Raw genomic sequence first — 9,184 nt, forward strand, 5'->3', positions numbered from 1 at the left:
GTTTGTAATCGGTTTACCACTGTGTTGCCTCGTCCCCGTCCTATCTTTGTTGACAACCATGATGAGTATGAGGTCAGCAGCATTATTGACTCTCGAATGTCCGGAGCCGTGTACAGTATTTGGTTCACTGGAGGGGCTACGGTCCGGAGGAGCGTTCTTGGGTTCCCTCCTCTGATGTTCATGCTCCCGCCCTCCTCCGTGCCTTCCATGCCCGTTTCCCCAATAAGCCTTTTGTCCTCCCACGGGGGAGGGGTCGTTGAGGGGAGGATACTGTCAGGGTTTTTTCCCTGTTTTGTTTGCCATGTGCTGCTGGCAGCCACTTTACTCACCTCTCTTCCTGACTATGGAGCATTGTGGGGGATGCTGCTCAATTCCTGCACTTCCTTTTATGACCAGACTGGAGTGCATCATCCATGTGAGACAGGATGCAGTCTCAGAATTGTGATGTCATCACTTATTATCTAAAGGGCCTCTGTTCAGTATGCTTTGCCTTTGCGTTGTCTCAGACCTGTTTGTGAGAGTTCCTGTGTATTACCTGGCTGCCTGATGTCCTTCCTGGTTCCTGATCCCTGGCTTGTTCCTGACTCTGCTGTTTTCCTTGTCCCTGATTCCGTCTCATCTGACTTTTCGCTTTGGCTCCTGACTCGGCTCGTCTGACTACCAGCTCTGTTTTTTGATTCCTGGCTTGTTATTTGACTTGTGGACTTTTTATTATTTGTTGCTATTAATAAAGGTGTGATTATTTTTGCACTTCTCGTCTCAGTCTGATTCCTGGCACCCTGACATCCACCTTTACCTGCCATCATTTCCAGGATGGATGTACAGGATCACCGCTTGGATCAATTTGCACTAGCCCTGCAAACCCTGCTGACCCGCACTGCACATTTGGACCAAAGTGTCACACAATTTATGGCTGCTCCTGTTTCCGCTGCTGCACCTATGCCTACCAGGAGCATGTCCGGTTCTGCACCGCTACCTCAGTGATATGGAGGCAATCCTATTCAGTGCAGAGGGTTTTTGAACCAAGTGGGCATTTACTTTGAGATGTTACCACAGGCGTTTCCCTCTGACAGAGCTAAGGTGGGATTTCTCATCTCTTTACTCTCTGACACAGCTCTTGCCTGGGCTAATCCCTTGTGGGAGACTAATAAACCTGTGATTTCAAATTACCCTGAATTTGTGGCCTCCTTTCGAAGGGTATTTGATGTTCCGGCTCACTCCTCCTCTGCTGCTAAACGACTCATGTCCATTCAGCAAGGTACAAGATCTGTTGCTCAGTATGCTATTGAGTTCCGTACGCTTGCTGCAGAGATAAGTTGGAACAATGAAACCCTTGTTGCCGCCTTCTTTCATGGACTCTCTGATGCGATTAAAGACAAAGTTGCTGCTAGAGATTTACCAGAGGATCTCGAGGCATTGGTGTCTTTTTTTATCCTAATTGACATCAGACTCAGAGGGAGGCCCTCTTTCAAGGAGCGCTTGCGGAAGCCTCCTGTTCCGTTGTCTCCTACGTGTTCATTCCCACCCGTGCCTCCCTCTCCTCCCATGCCTCCTGGTCCCAAGTCACCAGGTACTGCTGAGCCAATGCAGCTGGGATTCAAGTGTCTCTCTGCGGTGGAGAGGGCCTTTAGGAGGAGGGAGGTGCTCTGCCTCTATTGTGGGTTACAGGGCCACCTTTTGAAGTCTTGTCCTACACGGCCGGGAAACGTTCACACCTAAGGTCCTGTCGGGGGCAGACCTTGGGTGGTTTATCCTCGTCCCCGGAACCGCTTAAGGAGAAACCTTTGGTTACGGTTGTCCTTTCCTGGGTGGACTCCTAAATAGTCACTCAGGCTCTTGTTGACTCCGGTGCTGCAGGCTATTTCATTGACAGTGCTTTTGTATCAAAGCACTCCATTCCTGTTTTGCTCGGTCCATTCCACTTGCTATTGAGGCCATTGATGGCAGGCCCCTTCAACCTGCAATTGTTACTCATGAAACTGCTCCGTTGTTCATGGCTGTTGGGGCTCTTCATTTTGAAACCCTCCAGTTCCAGGTGATAAACTCTCCACATTTTCCGGTTGTTCTGGGTTATCTCTGTCTCCAAAAGCACAATCCCAGTCTCGACTGGCTCAGGTCCGAAATTTTGTTGTGGTCCCCGCAATGTATTTCCATTTGTCTTCGGAAACCAGTTAAAGTCTTGTGCACGTCTTCGGTTTCTCAATTGCCAGAGAAGTGCCGAGAGTTCCTAGACGTGTTTGACAAGGTGCGTGCCAGTACATTGGCTCCTCATCGTACGATTGTGCCATAGACCTGCAACCCGGAGCCATTCCTCCTTGGGCCGGGTTTACCCTCTTTCTGTTGCAGAGAATTGTGCTATGGAGGAGTATGTTGCTGGTGCTCTGTCGCGGGGGATCATCCACAAATCCTGCTCTCCTGCAGGGGCTGGCTTCTTCTTTGTGAAGAAAAAGGGTGACGAGTTAAGAACATGTATTGATTATAGGGGTCTTAATCGTATTACCATTAAGAATGATTAGCCTATTCTACTTATTACTGAACTCTTTGACCGCCTCAAGGAAGCTACGGTCTTTACTAAACTTGATTTGAGAGGAGCGTACAATCTCGTTAGGATTAAGGAGGGCCACGAATGGAAAACAGCATTTAACACCAGGAGCGGGCATTATGAGTATCTTGTAATGCCCTTTGGCCTATGTAATGCTCCTGCTGTTTTTCAGGAATTTATTAATGATGTCCTACGAGATATGTTGCAACAGTGTGTTGTGGTGTACTTAGACGACATCCTCATACACTCACCCACACTTGAGGCTCATCATTCTGATGTTACACTGGTTCTTCAGAGACTATGTGAGAACGGCCTATTTTGTAAACTCGAGAAATGTGAGTTCCATCAAACTCAATTAACCTTCCTAGGTTATATTATCTCCGTTGCAGTGTCCTCGCCCAGTTGGTCTTCGGTCTATTCAACGTTTTTTGGGGTTTGCCAATTACTATAGAAAGTTTATTAAAAACTTTTCTTCCTTGGTCAAACCTATCACAGACATGACCCGTAAAGAGAATGATCCACTCCATTGGTCACCTACTGCCATTAAGGCCTTTGTTAGTCTTAAGACTGCCTTTGCTGCTGCTCCAGTTCTGGATCATCCTAACACTGTCCTGCCTTTCATTCTTGAGGTCGATGCGTCTGAAACTGGAGTAGGTGCCCTCTTGTCTCAACATCCTACGGCTGACGGTTCCTTGCATCCGTGTGGTTTCTTTTCTACGAAAATGTCTCCCGTGGAGTGCAATTATGAAATTGACGACAGGGAATTACTGGCCATAATTTTGGCACTTAAGGAATGGAGGCATTGTTTTGAGGGTACTAGCATGCCAGTGCTCATTCTTACTGACCAGAAGAATTTAACTTATCTATCTGAAGCAAAACGTTTGTCGCCCCGACAGGCCAGATGAGCGCTATTTTTGTCTCGGTTTAATTATGTGGTCTCCTACCTGCCTGGTAGTAAGAATGTTAGGGCTGATGCCCTCTCTCGACAATTTTCGCCTCCAAGGAGGAGTCTGTACCTACTCCTGTTATACCTCCTGACCATCTTTTTGCTACCATACGTACTAATTTGATTTCTGCCTTGGGGGAGGAGATCCTGGGTGCACAAACCAATACACCTCCTGAGAAACCTAGTGGTAAGTGTTTTGTTCCTGAGAATCTTCGAACTAAACTTTTGCACACTTACCACTATCCTAAAGCCACAGATCACCCAAATGATTTGGTCTGTCACTCAACAATTCTGGTGGCAGGTCTTCGTTCTGATGTTGCTGCGTATGTTGCCTCCTGCTCAGTTTGTGCACATAATAAGACTCCTCAACGTCTTCCTGTGGGTCTTCTTCAACCTATTGCTAATGGTGAGCGTCCTTGGACACATCTTTCCATGGACTTCATTGTCGAGCTCCCTGTTTCCAATGGCAATAATGTTATCCTTATGGTGGTTGACCTTTCTTTTTAAATGTCACATTGCATTCCCTTGATGAAGCTGCCTACCGCTCAGGAGCTTGCTTCAATTTTTTCCTGGGAGGTCTTCCGTTTACATGTGTTACCCAAGGAGATAGTGTCGGACCGGGGTAGCCAGTTTGTCTCCAGATTTTGGCGTTCCTTTTGTGCTCAAGTGAGGATCCAGCTTTCCTTCTCCTCTGCATATCACCCTCAATCCAATGGGGCTGCGGAACGGTCTAATCAAGCTCTGGAACAGTTCCTCCATTGCTATGTCTCAGATCACCACAATAATTGGTCTGAACTGTTACCTTGGGCAGAGTTTGCTCGTAATAGTGCTATTAATGCTTCCTCCAAGAAATCCCGGTTCATGGCGAATTATGGGTTTCAACCATCCTTGTTGCCCAATTCATTTATGTCTCAGGGTATTCCGGCTTTGGAGGAGCATCTCCGGCAACTCCGTTCCACGTGGGTGCAGATTCAGGATTGCCTTCATCATTCTATGCAGCGCCAAAAGTTTCAGGCTGATCGTAGGCGTCTGCCCGCACCTTCCTACCAGGTTGGTGAGAGAATTTGGCTGTCCTCCTGCAACTTGAACCTTCGTGTGCCTTTCAATAAATTGGCTCCCCATTATGTTGGTCCTTTTCGAATACTCAGACGGATTAATCCTGTGGCCTACGCTCTTGACCTTCCTCCTGCTATGCGCATCTCCAATGTTTTTCATGTCTCCCTCTTGAAACCATTGGTTTGTAATCGGTTTACCACTGTGTTGCCTCGTCCCCGTCCTATCTTTGTTGACAACCATGAGGAGTATGAGGTCAGCAGCATTATTGACTCTCGTATGTCCAGGGGCCGTTTACAGTATTTGGTTCACTGGAGGGGCTACGGTCCGGAGGAGCGTTCTTGGGTTCCCTCCTCTGATGTTCATGCTCCCGCCCTCCTCCGTGCCTTCCATGCCCGTTTCCCCAATAAGCCTTTTGTCCTCCCGCGGGGGAGGGGTCGTTGAGGGGAGGGTACTGTCAGGGTTTTTTTCCCTGTTGTGTTTGCCATGTGCTGCTGGCAGCCACTTTACTCACCTCTCTTCCTGACTATGGTGCATTGTGGGGGATGCTGCTCAATTCCTGCACTTCCTTTTATGACCAGACTGGTGTGCATCATCCATGTGATATAGGATGCAGTCTCAGAACTGTGATGTCATCACTTATTATTTAAAGGGCCTCTGTTCTGTATGCTTTGCCTTTTCGTTGTCTCAGACCTGTTTGTGAGAGTTCCTGTGTATTACCTGGCTGCCTGACGTCCTTCCTGGTTCCTGATCCCTGGCTTGTTCCTGACTCTGCTGTTTTCCTTGTCCCTGATTCTGGCTCGTCTGACTTTTCACTTTGGCTCCTGACTCGGAAACATCAAATTCTTTTTAATATCATATTACATCAAAATAATTTAGATTTCTACAGCTAACTGATTAGCTTTAAATCCATTTACAATGTCACCAGTATCCTGGCATTTATATATAAACACAGCATATTTCACATTTCTAACAAATTCTGAATATATAAATTGATGCCCATGAACAATTGTTGCCTGCAACACAAAGAAATAATTGTTAGAAATTATTTAACATTCATATATCTAATTGCAATGCCTATCAATCTCAGCAAATGTCCATCTAATATGAATGCTATCTGTCACTGCTTCTCAGGTCCACAATTTCCCCTATTCATGTGTCTATATTCAGTAGCACATAAATAGACAGTCTCATATCCATCAAAATATATATTTTCCTACAATGCTGAAGTACATTCTACCTGAAATCCAAATACAGCTGTATTTTTCAGTAAATTTCAAAATTACACTGTAACATTTGCTTTTGTTGTCCAAATTTTCATTGCCCCACTTACACGGCATGGGGTCAATTTGCATTTGAAATATAAATGGTTACTTTCTCACAAAATATATCACTTAACCCAGACTTCTAGGCAACGTTGTAAGGAGATTTTATCACACATTTCCAGGTAGTAACCATCTGGTCTCTTGAAATGGCTCAATGGTCTTATACACTATCTCAAACCATAAAACTCTGCATATAGCCAGATAAATATGGTCATTCCTTTTGACACAAATTGCCTTTCCTTGAAGTTTTCACCTCAAACTAGGGAGCAAATGCTGTGTTTTTGAAGTTTCTTGAGACATCCTATCTGTATTTGAGTCTTGAGATGTGTATTCAAATCGTGTGGGGTTTGAGTAAATTCCTGACATCAGAATTGCAACCCTATTTTAATAATATCTGATAAAAATATGGTTTCATACATAAACACATTCCCCTGTCCTATTTACAATTATATATATGTTAATATATATATATATATATATATATATATATATATATATATATATATATGTCATTTACCTGTACCCTGACATAATTCCCCCTTCCAATTCAAATAGATGTAGGACACATGTATTTGAATTGGCTTAAAGTCAGCGGTACTTGGTGAGGGTATTGACCATACACTTCATAGACAGTCTATTATGCAGAGAGTCCATCATTTTTGAGCCTTCATGCTTATCAGCTTGGTATCTTTAAACTATAGTGTGTCTTTAGTGTATTTGGAGATATGACTTCATTCTCCCTCTATGACTTGTAGTTGGGACCTAGGATGACATGCTTGCAACTGATTGATATGGACCCAGTTATCTATGAAACTTTCATTTTTGGGGATCTGTGTTTTATAGGCCACTGGAGATATTTTGTCAGCAATGACAAAAGGACCTTTCCATGAGGGAAGAAATTTCTTCTCCCTAACCTGATCTCTTCCAAAGTTATAAAGATAAACTTTATCATTTATTTCATATTCCCTTTTGGACGTTTTGAGATCATAATATGTTTTAGTGGCAGTCGCAGCTTTCTCTAAATTCCTTTCTAGCAAATGCAAAGGCATATTACAGGTGCTTTCTTAGGTTCTCCACATATTTATGTGTATTGGCAGCGTTTATCAAGTTTTGGTCTGATGTACGGTACAGTAGATGTTGAGGTAGAACCATTCTTCTACCAGTCATCAGTTCAAAAGGTGACATCTTGGTAGCACTACTTGGAGTTGCTCTTAATGCCATTCGGACTAGCGGTAGTTTTACATCCCAGTCTTTACCCGTTTCACTCACAAACTTTTTGAGGATTTTAACAATGGACTGGTTGTAACGCTCTACACCACCACTTGAGGTAGCTCTATATGCAATGTGGAAGCATCATGGGCATGTTGAAGCATTAGACCTCTGAACTTAGTGGGTACTACCCATTGCTGAATGCCAGTTTTGGAGGTTCTAATTAACAGACCATCCTGTAACTTGAATTGTGTTCTGGATTTCATTAAGATTCTAAGATCTTCTTTGCCAATACAGTCATCTTTTGAGATGGGGTTGCTTTCATGATCTTCTATGTGTTTATAGAAGATGCCTACAATGGGGTCTTCTTTTTGACTAGCGATCAGGTCCTCACTAGGAGAATCCTGACTCCATTGTACCAAGTTAGGCTCACTCTGTTGTTTTGCCTGGTTTCTGGTAATGGCTTCTACCTGAATTGCACCCATTAAGTGGTCAATATTAAGGAGTTCTCCAGTTATGGCTCCTTGTTTGGCTAATGAATCCGCAAGATCATTGCCTTCCTTATCTGGACCTTGAATTCTAGAATGACCCTTGGTTTATTTCCAGTGTATGGTTAAATCATTTGATACCACCAGATTATCAATCTCGCAGAACTTGCCATGCTTGACTGGTTTGTTATTGCTTTTCTGCATGCCATTTCTTTTCCAAGTTGGCAGGTATTCAACAAAACTGTCACTCACATAATTTGAGTCAGTTATGATCACAAATTCATGAATACCATGTTCAATAGCCATTTTAATGGTTTTTAGAACAGCAGTAAGTTCTGCAACTTGACTGGATCTTGGTCCAATGTTGAAACCTATAGATATATTTGAGAATCCATTTGCCCAAGTTATACCAATGCCAGCGACTAATCTGCGCTCATTATCAGTAGTGGCATGGTAAGAACAACCATCAACATACACCCAAGGTAATGTTTGACAATTGTCCTCATTGTACATTTTATATGGGGAAAGCAATTGTTCCTCCAGAAAATCATCTTCTGATAATTCTTCCCCAGGATCCTTAGCAGTACCGTCGTGGAGCTCAGCAAGCCCCTGTGCGACTGGATTCTTTTAATTCTGCTTGTATCAAATTTCTAAAGGCCAGCCTTGTAAGGAAAGAGTCCACGCTGTTATGCGGCTATTTGACAAATTCCCATCTCTTATTCTCTCACATTGCAAATATAGCAAAGGCTGGTGGGTTGTTTCTACAATAATTTTATCGCCCTGTATATAGCTGCGGGAATTTTGTAGAGCCCATACTGTAGATAAGAGGGCTTTTTCGCAATCTCTAAATTTTATTTCTACTGGGGATAGAGTTTTGCTCGCATAAGCAATGGCTTTGCTTAAATTATCATGCTTTTGGTATAAAACAGCACTCATGCTTACATCTGTGTAACCTGTCTCTAAGAAGAAAGGTTTACCACCTTCAGGGTATGCTAAGCAAGGTGCTTGTGTGAGTTTTCTCTTCAGCTCTTTGATGACTGTCTTTTGAGACTCACTCCAGTGTCATTTCACATCCTTCTTTAGAAGAAGTAGTAGTGGTTTAGCTAATTCTGCATAATTATCAATGAATTTGCGAGAATAATTTGTCATACCCAGGAATGATCTCAATTCCTTTAAGTTAGTTGGGTTTTTAGAATTTACTATAGCTTCCACCTTTTTCTTCTGAGGATTTAGCCCTTCAGAAGTAACTTCATGTCCCAAGAAGTTTACACGAGTGCGGCACCATTGTGCTTTTTGTAGGGATAATTTGACACCTGCCCTTTTCAGTTGGCTGAGGACGTGTTTAAGCTCTGCGATGTGTTTTTCAAAGTTTGTGCTTTTGATCAAAACATCATCAACATAAGATAAGGTCCCCCTTTCCAGTGCATCAGGCATAGCCTTATGCATGAATACAGCAAATTCATGTCCAGAATTTATGTATCCAAAAGGGAGTCTCTGAAATGCATATTGGACCTTTTGGAATGAGAATGCCAGCTTATACTGATCCTCCTCGTGTACTTTTTTTTTTATACTTTTTATTGAGGTTCTTTTCGATACAAACAATTAATAGTTGCCATAAAAT

The sequence above is a fragment of the Bombina bombina genome, chromosome 7, assembly GCF_027579735.1.
Source record: "Bombina bombina isolate aBomBom1 chromosome 7, aBomBom1.pri, whole genome shotgun sequence".
Lineage (NCBI taxonomy): Eukaryota > Metazoa > Chordata > Amphibia > Anura > Bombinatoridae > Bombina > Bombina bombina.